This window comes from Tamandua tetradactyla, chromosome 6 (genome assembly GCF_023851605.1).
Source record: "Tamandua tetradactyla isolate mTamTet1 chromosome 6, mTamTet1.pri, whole genome shotgun sequence".
NCBI lineage: Eukaryota > Metazoa > Chordata > Mammalia > Pilosa > Myrmecophagidae > Tamandua > Tamandua tetradactyla.
The window spans coordinates 46272076-46284764 of NC_135332.1; the positions used below are offsets into that span (position 1 = coordinate 46272076).

At 40.5% G+C, this 12689-nt stretch overlaps 1 protein-coding gene across 6 annotated transcripts in view; it reads left to right on the forward strand.

Annotated features, from left to right (window-relative positions):
• Positions 1-1873: 1873 nt before the first annotated feature.
• Positions 1874-12689, forward strand: part of RFFL (ring finger and FYVE like domain containing E3 ubiquitin protein ligase) — a 78744-nt gene continuing 67928 nt past the window's right edge. For 3 of the 6 annotated variants that reach the window (XM_077165175.1, XM_077165183.1, XM_077165186.1), the window contains exon 1: positions 1874-2067. The gene's annotated coding sequence lies outside the window, so the exon portion shown is untranslated. Of the gene's footprint in view, positions 2068-3252; positions 3312-12689 lie in introns of those variants that run through there. The other 3 variants (XM_077165182.1, XM_077165185.1, XM_077165187.1) reach the window with 2 other exon arrangements.

Consider the following 12689-nt stretch of genomic DNA (forward strand, 5'->3'; position numbering starts at 1 on the left):
TGAAAAATAGTGATGGTGATAATGTTAAAGATGGAGAAAGGAGGAATTTGGGTAAATGCAGCTTGGAGACCTCCTAGCTTCAATGATACGCAGACTATTTACCAGTATTCCAATGATTTAGCTGTAACATGGACCAGAGGGCCCAGAAAATGATGTCCACAAGTTGTCGTGAATCCAGATCCCAATTATTGGGACCAACCAATGGATTAAGTGTGTTCCTTTACATAATGAGTACTCAGCTTCTAAACTAAACTCAAAGACATTTCTGGGGTGCAAGGATGGTTCATTGGTAGAGTGCTCATCTTCTGTGTAGAGACCCTAGGTCAATTCTTGGACCATTTCCCAACCCCCCCCAAAAAAAATCTCTGGGCCACCCTCCCACGCCCACCCCCATTGTTCTGGACCTGTTAACTTTTTGTGACTATAATTAACAATGAGAGGAGAAATGTGATGGAAAATGCTGTGCCTTAATTAAAGGTCAGCAGTCCATTTCAGAAATGAGAGAATGAACAAGATCCTAGCATCCCAAGAGAAAAGGAGCCAGAGAGGGAAAAGAAGAAACAGGAAATGCCTCCATGGGGGGTGGGGGGACTAAAGCCCTGGAGAGAAGTGGAGATGATAGGGAATTGCATCAAGGAAAGTTACAAAAATAAGCACGTATGAAAAAAGGGACACATTTAGGTCAGGTACGGGAGGTCTCTCGAAGGCCATCATCCTTGCATTCTTGGTGGTAGAAAGAACTGGTTTCAAATTTCAGATCCACCTTTTTCTAGCTGTGGCTTTGTGTATATTACTTAATTTGCAAATCCTCATTGATAAAAACAGGAATAATAGTGCTAAGTTTGCTGGGTTGTTATGAAGATTGTAAAGAGTACTTGTAAAGTGACAGTCTGATATGTATAAATGATATTTTTACTTCACTTCTGCGATTCCTTATTTTAAAATACAAATTGCTCAGAAGAGCTCTGGGAAGTCTTGATAGAAACCTAAAGCATAAGAAAATTAGATGTCAGAAAGATTAGAATTTATATTATTTGCATGACTAGGCATATTTTTAGTTTTGGCTGGTTAATGATCCCTTAATAGCCTGGTGCTTTATAGTTAACTAAGCGCTAAGAGGTGCAGGAGCACTGTTAATCCTCATACCCATCTGCCTTTTAGGGATGAGGAAACGAGTTCAAAAAGGTTAAGTACTTTGCTGAAAGGCACACAGCTAAAGAACGGTGGGGTGGGGTCCTTGGCACAGAGCCATTACCATTCTACCCCAGCCGACCCCTAAGCAGCTTTCTTATCTTCCCAAGATTAGCTAATCCTGTGGGGTTAAACTGGGAAATGCTAAATGAGGACGATGTCATAGAGCGAGTAGGACAAATATAGCTTTTGATGTCCCACCGACCTGGCTTCTAATACTTACCAGCTGTGGAGCTGTGGGACCTTGAGTAAGTTAATGAACCTGGGTTTCCTCCGCAAGTATTCTGGGGAACCATCACTTGCGAATAGCATTGTCCTGAGAAATAACGTGGTCTGAAAGTGAGGCAGTTTTTTAACTTTTATTATGACATGGGTTCAGAGAATTTATCGGACTTGCTCAAGATCAAGTTGGACACATAGCTCAGCTGAAACGCCAACCGGCTTCCTCTTTTGTGATCATGGCGGTGAGGACCTGCCTTAAACTCGCACCTGCCCAGGCTCGGCTGGGCCCCGCCTCGGGGAGACTCGGCTCCGCCAGGGGGCGCGCGCGGGGGTGACGCGCTCTGGCCCGCGGCGCGCCTCGCTCCTCTCTATGGTGGCCCGGGCGCGAAGGGCGCGGCGGCGCGTTCCCGAGAGGGGGCGGGGCCTCGCCGGGGGAGGGGCCGCGCGAGGGGCGGGGGAGGACGGCGGGCCGGGGGTGGGTACAGGGGCCGACTTCCTGGGGCCGCTCGTGAGGATGTCGCGTCCGCCCCCCAGGACCCCTCAGCTCCCGAGACGCCGCCGCGGCAGAGCGGGGAGTCCGCCTGCCTGAGGCGTCCGCGGCCCGGATCCGGCCCCTCCCCTTTCAGGTGCGGGCCGGGCGAGCGGCCGCGGCAGGTGAGGAGGCGGTGGCAGCGCTGGGAGTCGCTGGGTCCCTGGCCTGCGGTGGGTCCAGTGGGAAGACGCGGCTCGCTTCTCGGTGCCCCGGCCCACCCAGCTGGGGTGTGTGGGCGCCGCCTCTGTGTGAGGTGCGGCCGGGGACCCTCTCTTACCCTGCAGGGACGGGGAAGCCCCTTCCTTGAGGGAAGTATCTGCATCCAGGGCGGGCCACTCTTGCCCCCATTAAATGTCCCCTCAAAAGTTTCCATCGCCGGGGGCAAAAATAGGAGATGTGTGTCTCCGAGTGCCTTATAGACCGGCAGGTCTAGTTGGCTTGTGGGGGAAAGATGCTTCCTTGTATGGCAGGGGAAACCAAGGCACGTCCTCAGCGGCCTGCCTGCCGCTTTAAAGGACCTAGCCCGTCACTAGTACCTAGTGAAGGAGCCCTGTGGTCTTCTTGGAAGAGAAAGGGTTTGATGGAGAAGTTTAAGAATATGGTTCTTCTCCCCCAGGGTCTATTCTTCTCTAGTGGGAGCCTCTGTTCAGTTGAGGTGAGGTGTGCGAGGTCTCCACTGTGCGACAGAACGGGAAGTGGACCTTTTGAACTGGCTCTCTATGAAACATTTGAGCAGGCATGAGGAAGTATAGCTAAATCAGGGGAGCCCAGAGCCTGTGCGGCATCTCTCTGCTTAGAGCTTGATTTGAGGCTGGCAGAAGAAGGTACAGACAACAGTGTATTTTCTCCTTTTCATTGGTCTAACCTTTGTTCGGGGTGGGGGGTGGGGGAATGCTATGTAATCAGGGAAGAGTGTGTACCAAGCACCTCCCAGTCTACCACAAGGAAAAGCTTGGAAATAGGGCTTTTCCCACAACTGTCACTTTGCACCCTGATTAAAGGCCAGAGTAATGTGATGAACAAACATCCCCAGGTATATGTGGCTATCTAAGAAAGCAGTAAGTTTCATATGCATCCATTTTACAGGTGGTTTGGAAGACAGATTTCTCATGCTCACAGTTGCTACACAACCTTTTGGAGAGCCTTCTTTGGATGACAGTTCAGTTTACTGAAAGATGGCCCAATTTGTCTATTTATTGAACTATTTTTCTAGGATTGGGAGTAAGCAGGGAAGGTGGTGCTACTGAGTTTATATGCAGTGGGGTTGTAAGATTAGTAGCTGGCAGTGATATTTCCTTTCTGTTCAGATTTCAGGTTTGACAACTTCTTTATCCTTTTCTCTGATTGCATTTTCTTTCACATTCAAGTAAGTAGTTGATGGCAGATGTTTCTGAAACTTTATTGTATATTTCCTAAATCTGGACTTTAACTTTAGAACATATTAATAATTTAGAGTTCATTTAGAAGTGTTAGTTTCAAAATGCAGTGGGTATTGCATATAACAATTGCAGATTGATATGGCAGGGCCAACTAATAAAAGTTTGCATGGTGCTTGAAAAATATGTAAATATGATATAGGACACACAGGCGCCTTTTGATGTCTGTATCTTATAATGAAGATCAGCCCACTAAAAACTTCCGTATTGATCTGCTAGACAACTGTTGCCCTGTTTACTTTGGGATCAAGGGTTGGTAAATCCTCTAACTAGCTAATTCAACCAACTGTGAAAATAATACACAAAAAGGAGCTTAGAAGTTAGTTTTCAAACTCTCTCAAGGCCAAGCAAGTTGAGAAAACTCTGCTTAGCACCATATAATAAGAATGCCTCCTTAAGGGCTCTTAAAATGGCAGTGGAAAAGCCATTTTCAGTGAGTGGCCAGCATTTAAGAGAACAAAACAAACAGCAACAAAAAGGGGGCACACTTTGTTTCCTAATTCCGTATGCATTGCGATGTAATTTAATACAATTTAATAGAGCCACACCCATCTGTGTGAGTGTCATCCTTAGGACTTCTGAAAACACAAAAACCTGAGGAGGGTTTAAGGGGACTAGTTCCACTTTGATTTTAAAGAATCTCTAATAATGCTATTGCTTTAGTGGTAGATAAGAAAGTTTTATATCTTATTTATTGTACTGGCCATAATGGATATGTTTTGAGAAGAAAGATTTACCCTTCTGCACCTTGGAATTTCATAACCTTGTAGTGCAAAGGTCAGATACAGTTTAGAGTTTAAATTGCTATAGGTGAAGTCTTAAAGGGGAGCGTCTTCATTATAATCTTAGTTTGGTCATGGCAACTGGTTTGGTGATGACTACTGGTTATTGGTAATGGTTACTTGTGGTTGTGTAAGATTTTGGCAATTAAAAAGGACAATCTATTCATATACAAACACAAACTTCCATTTTTTTATAGGGAAATGGCCTGGTCACGTTCTTGTTTTGCAATTTTATAATTATTCATGGAGTTTTTAAATCTGAAAACTAATTGGGTTTATAACAGGTATCCTATCATATCTCACATGAAAGCCACCTCGGATAGGTAGGAATTGACCTCTGTATTTCCAGGATTTAACAATTGCCATCGTCAGTAGTGGTTTTATCCAATTTTTTTTTTTAATCTTGTTATGCCATTTTAGTTTAAACCCATTATACTCTTCATTGAGACTGTCATGAAGTTCTTCTGTTGCTTTCTCTTATTTGATTGAACATTCCATGTTTTGAATATATTTGGGCCTGTTAATATTCTGAATTGGAGCTAAGCAGTTGGTTAAGAGAATCCTAGTGCATGTTTCAAAACGTTTTCCTTTTTCAAAGCAGGCTTAAAATCTGTGTTTCCTCTGGAGGAAAACCAGCTCTTTGAATTTGATAGTAACACAAAAGCTGGTTTTTCCAGCTTTTTATAAATACAAAATCTATGAAATCGTTAACCCTTTCTTAACTTTCTGGTTTTACTAGTACAATGTGACTAGTGACTAGTAGCAAGCCTCCTCAATCATTAAAGAAAGTTACATAGTTTTCAGTGAATCTTTAGCCTTTTTAGGGTGTATATTGCAAAGAGTTCCCAAAAGCCAGCTACTCCTTGAAGATCAGTACCTGGCAATTGCAATTTAGTCACCCAGGCATTCTTTAAAAGTACACATTTTCCATGGCAGGTGAGAACTCTGCCACTGAGCCACTGTTGCCCCCTCCTGCAGATTTTGATTGAGTATGTAAGTGAATGACTGGGAATCTACATTTTAAAAACCACCCTGGCACCTATTTCCAAAAAGCTCTGCAGCCAACATTTGGGAACCACTGTTTTATGGCATTGAAATGCTTTATAAATTTGTAGTCCCTCCCGTAGCATTATTGTATTATCCAGGGTGTTTGCTTTGCCCATTTCCTAGCCTGACAGATAACAGAGAGCATTTATAACTTTTTTTTTTTTCTTCTTTTTTTGGTATGGGCAGGCACCGGGAATCAAACCCAGGTCTTTGGCATGGCAGGCAAGAACTCTGCCTGCTGAGCCACTGTGGCCCACCTGCTTTTATAACTTTTATGTAAATTACTTTACAGAGAGGCCCCTCTGCTGTATTATCTTTCCTGAGTCATGAAGGGAGGGCTTTTGTAGCTTCCTTTTATCTCCTGAGTGGACAGATGATAATGTAGAAACAGCTGGAGGTCTGAAAAGGTAGTCAAATCTAGTTATGGTCACTGTTAGGTGGGAGAAATGCCAGGGAATTATATGTATATAGGATTTTAAAATAAGCAAAGCCAACTTGCCAGATGTTTCATTTCTACATAGCTGAAGCCCTTATTGAAAATAATGGGAGCTTATTAAATAGTCAATAAAATTTAGTCAGAGGTCCTTTGCTACAGTTCGTGAAGAGAAGAAAAATTGCTGAAATACAGAACCATCTGAGTTAAAACAGAATCAGGGTAGTAGGTGGGCTAGTTATGAAATTAAGGTTGGGAAGAGTCTAACAGTTTAGGAAATAAACCAACCTGGCTTTGAATCCCAGCTTCTCCACTTTCTGGTTCTGCTGCCTTGGGCAAATTACTAAATTTCTGTGTGCTTCATTTTCATCTGCCGGATAAAGACATCTGGTAGAATTGTGTGGATTTAAAGGGAGAATATATGCATGTGAGCATTAAAGGAAAAAAAGTATCTTCTTTGTACATTGTAGGAGACTCAATTTTCTCTCCCACAAAAATGTTCTCACAACATTTTTATTCCATAGGCTTAAAATGTCTAAGTCTACCCTTCTTGTATATCTTTCCGGGAATGCCTACTTAGCCGTCTCTTTTAAAAAATGTGTGAAAGGGTGAGAATCAGTGTTAGAAACTAGAGAATATGCATAAGAAGGATGAGTTGTAGACAATTAACAACTTTTAATTTTTTTTTAAAGAATGAGCGGGGTGTTGGCATGTGTCCAGAGTGTCTGTCTACAGAAATAAATTTAAAAATTATTCAAATTCTGCTGTATATGTTTGGGCAGTAGCCTAGGAGCTCAGATCAGGCTAGGAAGCCTTGATGCTGGCCCTGTTAAGTAGAACCTGAATCCACTTCTTTCCTTCATTTCCTTTCTCCCTTTTGGGTCTCCTTTCTTTGTTTCTCTTCTCTTCTCTCTTCTCTTTCCCTCTTTTAAGCTGCCCTTTCTTTCTATTTGCCAGTCATGCATGCCACAGTAATCACAGGCCAGGCCCCTGGAACAGGAGGCTAAAAGAGGTTGCTGGTTGCTAACACCTGTCTCCCAGCGAAATGAATAGGCTTTTTTGTGGCAGAATGTTTAAAAAGCTGATTAGTTCAATACTGGCTTAAAAGGCCTATTAATGATACTGCATATGTAAATCACAGAATGATTTAAAACCATTTTAGAGATCATTTTCTTATATATTTATTTTCTATTGAGTTATGATTGTTGAATTTTTACATCAAAACCATGAATGTATTTATTGCCTAAGCAGACTAATTTCTACCATATCGATTGGGAACCATTTATATTCTAAAGACATTTCAACCCTCAAGGGCCTTTATATTGTTCAGCAAATGTCTAACTGGTATGTAATACAATTGAAGTTTTGTTCACTGTGCTGCTGACATAATTAGTTTAATTTCTGCTCCTTATATATTTCTGTTGGCAGCTGGGAAATTAAAATACTACATGTTGCATTAAGCCGGTTTCTTGAGGGGTGGTTTTTACTGTCAGTTGAATGGACTCAGGCCCCAGGGCACATTTTTTTAAGATGTGTTCAACTTCCCCATTGATAGTCTCTTTCTCTCTATTGAATTAATGTATTAAGACACATAATTGGCTGTTTAAGCATTCAGAAGAGACAGTGTTTGGCCTTTACCCTGTGATTATATTTTTCCTAAGTCTCTTTTGAGGAAATGCGTGAAATTTTTGGAAACTGCTAAATATATTACAGTTACATAAACTCATGAACTTCTGCAGACTTAAGAATGGAGTGGTTTTCTCCGATAAGCAGTTTTATGTGATTCCCTCAACAGATCGCTGTTCTTTACAGATCATAGAAAAGACCTGATGTGAAAGTAGAGACACTGTGATGTCTGGTAAATCCTTTTCACAATTTTTCTATGATATGTTTCATGAGAATGACTTCTGTCTTCAGGAACAGAAGTTGCTCTAGAGGAGACTTTATATTTAATTAATCGTACTCAATTTCCTACAGGGTTTGGAGAGTTTCTCCCCAGATTGCTGATTTTATGTACTTGTGACCTACACAGATTTTTATCTTTGTGAAAATTGCTTTTTTGTGTGTGTGTGAAAAATGACCTTGGTCTGGTAATTTCTCCATTGTCCTCCTCTATAGAAGTAAACAGCAAAAACTTAATTTGAGTTCTCAGCAGTCTTTCAATTGCTAACACCCATATGCTGAATTTGAGCTTTTTAAAATTTTGTTGAGTTAGGTGTTAACTTGATTTTTTGAAAAGTGCCTCTCTGCAGTGCAGGTTAAACCTACACCTCCTAGTTTAACATTTGCATCTCTTTCCAAAAATTGCATTAAAAAATGTGGCTACCTATCTCATTTGTGGTGGAGAGATCAGGTCTTTCTGACAGAGCAGGTCCAGGCTCTTTCCGCCAGGCAATTCTAAGTTTAAGGGAAGCCCACCTGGATTCGCTGAAACATTTATTTAACCGTCTTATTCCTATTTAAAAATAAGCGATCTAGTCATCCTGAAATACACAGAAATTGGGCCAAATGGAGGCTCTGCCAGCTTCTGACTGGTTAAATGTAGTTCGTTAGTAATCAACACCATTGTTTATATGTAACTGCTGGATTATGTTAAAAGACTTGAGAGAAGAAGCAAAAAAAGAAAGCTTAAGTGGAATGTCCTCCTCTCTCACCCTACCCTCTTCTTGTTTTACTCTTTTCCTTTGTTTTGGGAAATCTTTCTTTGAAACCTTTCTAGTCTCAGTACTAGTTTACAGATGTATACAGGTTTAGTAGCACATGCATCACTGTATTTATCCCAAACTAGGAAAGCGTGTTGTCCCACCAGCCTTTTCTGCAAATCTTCCTGTGGCTTTTACTTTCTTAATGATTAAATTGTTTGCTGGAGGAATAATCAAGCTTCATCCTCTGTCGACTTTCCAGCTTCTTCCTAGGTCTTGAGTTGGTGGGTGCATAGCCATTTTCAGCTAGATTGGATTAAACGCTCTTAAACTATGCTGAATTATTATTTTACCTGGTTTGTAAGGAAGAAGATTAAAACCAGAGCATAAACTGTTATTTGAAAATGCAGGGCAAAGGAAGTATTCTAATTTGGGGAAGCAGGGTGGAATGTTTTCTAGGGCTTTAACAGGAGAGGGTCAGCGCAAGTTCAGCTAAATTGGGGAATAGTTGGCCAGGGATGGTTTTCAGAAGAGGGAGGAAAGAGGAATCATTTTTGGAGATTATCAGCCACTGTTCAGGCATTTTGAGTTTTTCAAGAGGCTTGGGGAGGAACAGTGAGGGCTTGAAGTTCTGTGCAAGAAGGGATAGGGAGGAGGGGACAAAGATTTACCCAGTCCACAGTGGAAAATTCTCAGCCCTCCAGGTGCTCTCCCATTTCTCTATGTCTATTTCTACCTTTTGGGCAAGACTAGATTCATTTTTGTTCATTTTGTCATATACCTATGAAAGAGTTTACATAACCATTTTATGTCAGAGCTAAAGAATATTTTAGCTAGTGCTTACTTTTGAGGTGTTGAAAAGAAGGGTGTCAGAATATCCCCAGAGAGCTTGATAAATGTCACACCACCTTTTCTGCTGTCCTTGGCCATGTGATTGCGCCCAGGTGACTGGATCATCATCCCCACTCCATTGGATCTAGTTCAGTCTCACAACTCTCTGAACTATGAATACTGGAAGATCTGCAGCTTGAGGAACAGGATGGTGAATCAACCGATCAATGGGGAATATAAAAATTAAAATAGTTCTGCAGTTTCACTTCCCAATGATCTTCATCAGATTCTTAAACTGCATTTTAAAAAATTTTTATTGATACAACAACGTACAAGCATAAACTACATTTATTTGATCAACATTTTTATGTGGCACATCAGCATGTCTCTTCTACTACTGAAACCAATTTTAAAAATGAATTTAATTTCATTTTTATATGAAGCATGTCGACAATTACATCAAATATTTTTTATTTGAGATATAGATTCTGCACTGTTATTTGTGGAAATGCTTTCTCTTTGTCTTATCTTTTTAGAGTTATAAAATGAGCCACTAACTTTGTTTAAGAGGTACAAAACTGGTGCCAAATTCAAGAGTTAGGGACATCATGTCAAGAAACGCAGTTTTTGATGCTGTAACATATATTTAAATGTTTATGTGTGTTTTAATATACATTTGGTTCTCCTGACCAAATAGCTGTTTGTAAAATGAGAAAGAGTTGAAACTTGCTGATATATATATATTATGAAGGTATATAGAATATGCTTCCTTTAAGTTTTTTTTTTGTTCTTTTGATTTTTTTCCATTTTTTTATAAAGAAGTTGTGGGTTTACAGAAAAATCATGCATAAAATATAAGTTCCCATGATAAGTTTCATAATATACTGATCTTGAAATACTTTTTACTTAAAATAACTTGTTTATCAGAATCAGACAAGAATTATAGCCTTTTTAAAATTTCCAATGGCACTAGCAAGATTATATATTACTGTAATAACTCTTACATTTTACTGTGTATCAAAATCTCTCAGATGTAAAAAAATGCTGATTCCAGGATCTTAGCTCAGATCTTTAGAATCAAAGGTTTGGACCTGAGGCTGAGGATTTTGATGTAGCTTATCTGCAGACAACACTTAAAGTAATATAGTATTACTGTAAAAGGGAATCACACATTTAAAAAAAAAAAAGGTTGAATACTCTTGGTTGGCTGCCTTTATTTTGCAGCAGAGGAAATTAAGACACAAAGACATAAACAGATAAAGACACTCAGACTTATCCAGGGTCTCCAGTAGGTAGTTGGTTTGTACAAACCAGAAGTGAGTCTGTTGACTCCTTGTGTTCTCTCCCATTAGATTACACCATGGTGCCTCCTTCTTGGTTTCTCTAATTGCCGTCAAATCAAGAACTATAGGATAGTGAGGGCCAGAGTGCCCTGATACCTTCAGAATAATCTATGACTGCATTGGCATGTAATAGCGTGAAAAGTTAGTGTTTCTTAGACTCTTTATGGTTAAGGACCAGCTTCATAAAGTTTTTTGAATCTGTTGTCAACTGTAAATTTGTAAATTACAAGGAGAATAAGTGACCAGAAAAATCATGCATTTGGATGTTACAGCAATGTCAACTGATGTAAAAGTTTCTGAATACTTAAATATGATTTTCTGTGTTTATTTTGACATGAATTTTCACTGCTGCCTGGGAATGCACGTTGAACAGCATTGTTCTAAGTGGTTCTGTAGACTAGGAGCTAGATGTCAGAAGTCCTTAATCTTTTTCTTATGTTATGTGTAACTGAAGCCATCCCTTGAGAACCCTCCTTCATCCTTTGGAAGTCCATTACTTAGTTATTTGCTAGGTCAGAACCACACATTTAATACTTGGAGATTTGGTGAGGGACACTGGCCTTTAGTATACTTAAGAGAAAATTATGATAGAACTTGCACTTTGTGCCTGTTAGCCTCTTGACTATTACTGGAAAGCATTTTCTGACTTCTTGGCCTGTAACTTTACTCACAGTAAAAATGCTTACAGGTGGGAGACAGAGAATAAAATTGGGTGGTGTGCGGTCTCCTTGAGGGACTACAGTTTGTGTTTGCTTCTTAGAAGCCTTTTGAAAGTAGGGTAGGAGTAAGCACTATTAGTTTGTGTTTGTGTACCTATGTGCCAGTTTGAAAGGATGTATGTACCCTAGAAAAGCCATGTTTTAATTCTGATTCCATTTTGTAAAGGCAGCTGTTTGTTCTAATCCCTTTTCAGTACTGTATGTTTGAAACTGTGATTAGATCATCTCCCTGGAGATGTGACTTGATCAAGAGTGGTTGTTAAGATGGATTAGGGAAGAAGTGTCTCCACCCATCTGGGTGGGTCTTGATTAGTTTGCTGGAATCCTATAAAAGAGAATGACAAGAGAAAAAGCCAGGAGATTTCTGAGAGAGCAGAGAATGACATAGCCACAAGAAGCAGAGAGTCTACCAGCCAGCAGCCTTTGGAGATGAAGAAGGAAAATGCCTCCTAGGGAGCTTCATGAAACAGGAAGCCAGGAGAGAAAGCTAGCAGATGACACCGTGTTCACCATGTGCCTTTCCAGATGAGCGAGAAACCCTGACTGTGTTCGCCTTGTGCCTTCTTACTTGAGAGAGAAACCCTGGACTTCATGGGCCGTCTTGAACCAAGGTATCTGTCCTGGATGCCTTTGATTGGACATTTCTATAGACTTGTTTAATTAGAACATTTTCTCGGCCTTAGAATTGTAAACTAGGAACTTATTAAACTCCCCTTTTTAAAAGCCATTTGGGTTCTGGTATATTGCATTCCAGCAGCTAGCAAGCTAGAACAACCTGTAACGTCAAATGAGTACTGATTTGAAGCAGGGGAGAAAAATTTCTCCATGCATGCTTTGTGTCCTGTGTTAATTTCTTAGTTGGATGAAATGTCAAACTTGATAGATTATTGGAGCTGTTATTTTGGCGGTTAAACAATAATGAACTGTTAGGATGTTTGCAGGAAACACTGCTGCCTGTGTCTAGACTTTGCGCTGGAGAGAGTTTCAATTGTTCAGAAGCAATACTAGTTAGAAAATGTAGCTTCTGTGGTTTCTAGCACAGCTGTCTAAATTACCAGCTATCTTGCGGCCTTTGGACAAGCATTGCTTAATGCTTTGGGAAACAATTTATGTTACTGATTCCAGCTGATTCTCTTCATAATTGGGAAAGCTAGAAACAGAAAAGGTATATTGCATGTGTCTAGGTTATTCAAGTCAAGTGTTTTTCTTTACATACATCTTTAACCAAGGTTGGAAAGGGTAATGGGAGTGTTGTTGACCCCCTGGGACTTTATGTGTCAGTTAGTGACTATTCAGTAGGATTTTGTGCTGTCAGGCTGTGTGGCCACTACAGATAATTATAGATTCACAGGAAATTGCAAAAATAGTAGAGAGTTCCCCCTGTACCCTTTACCCAGTTTCCCCCAATGGTTATGTTTTACTTAGCTATAGTACAATATCAAACCCAAGAAACTTATGTTGGTACAATGTGTGTGTATAGACTCTGTCATTTTATCACATGTAGATTTGTG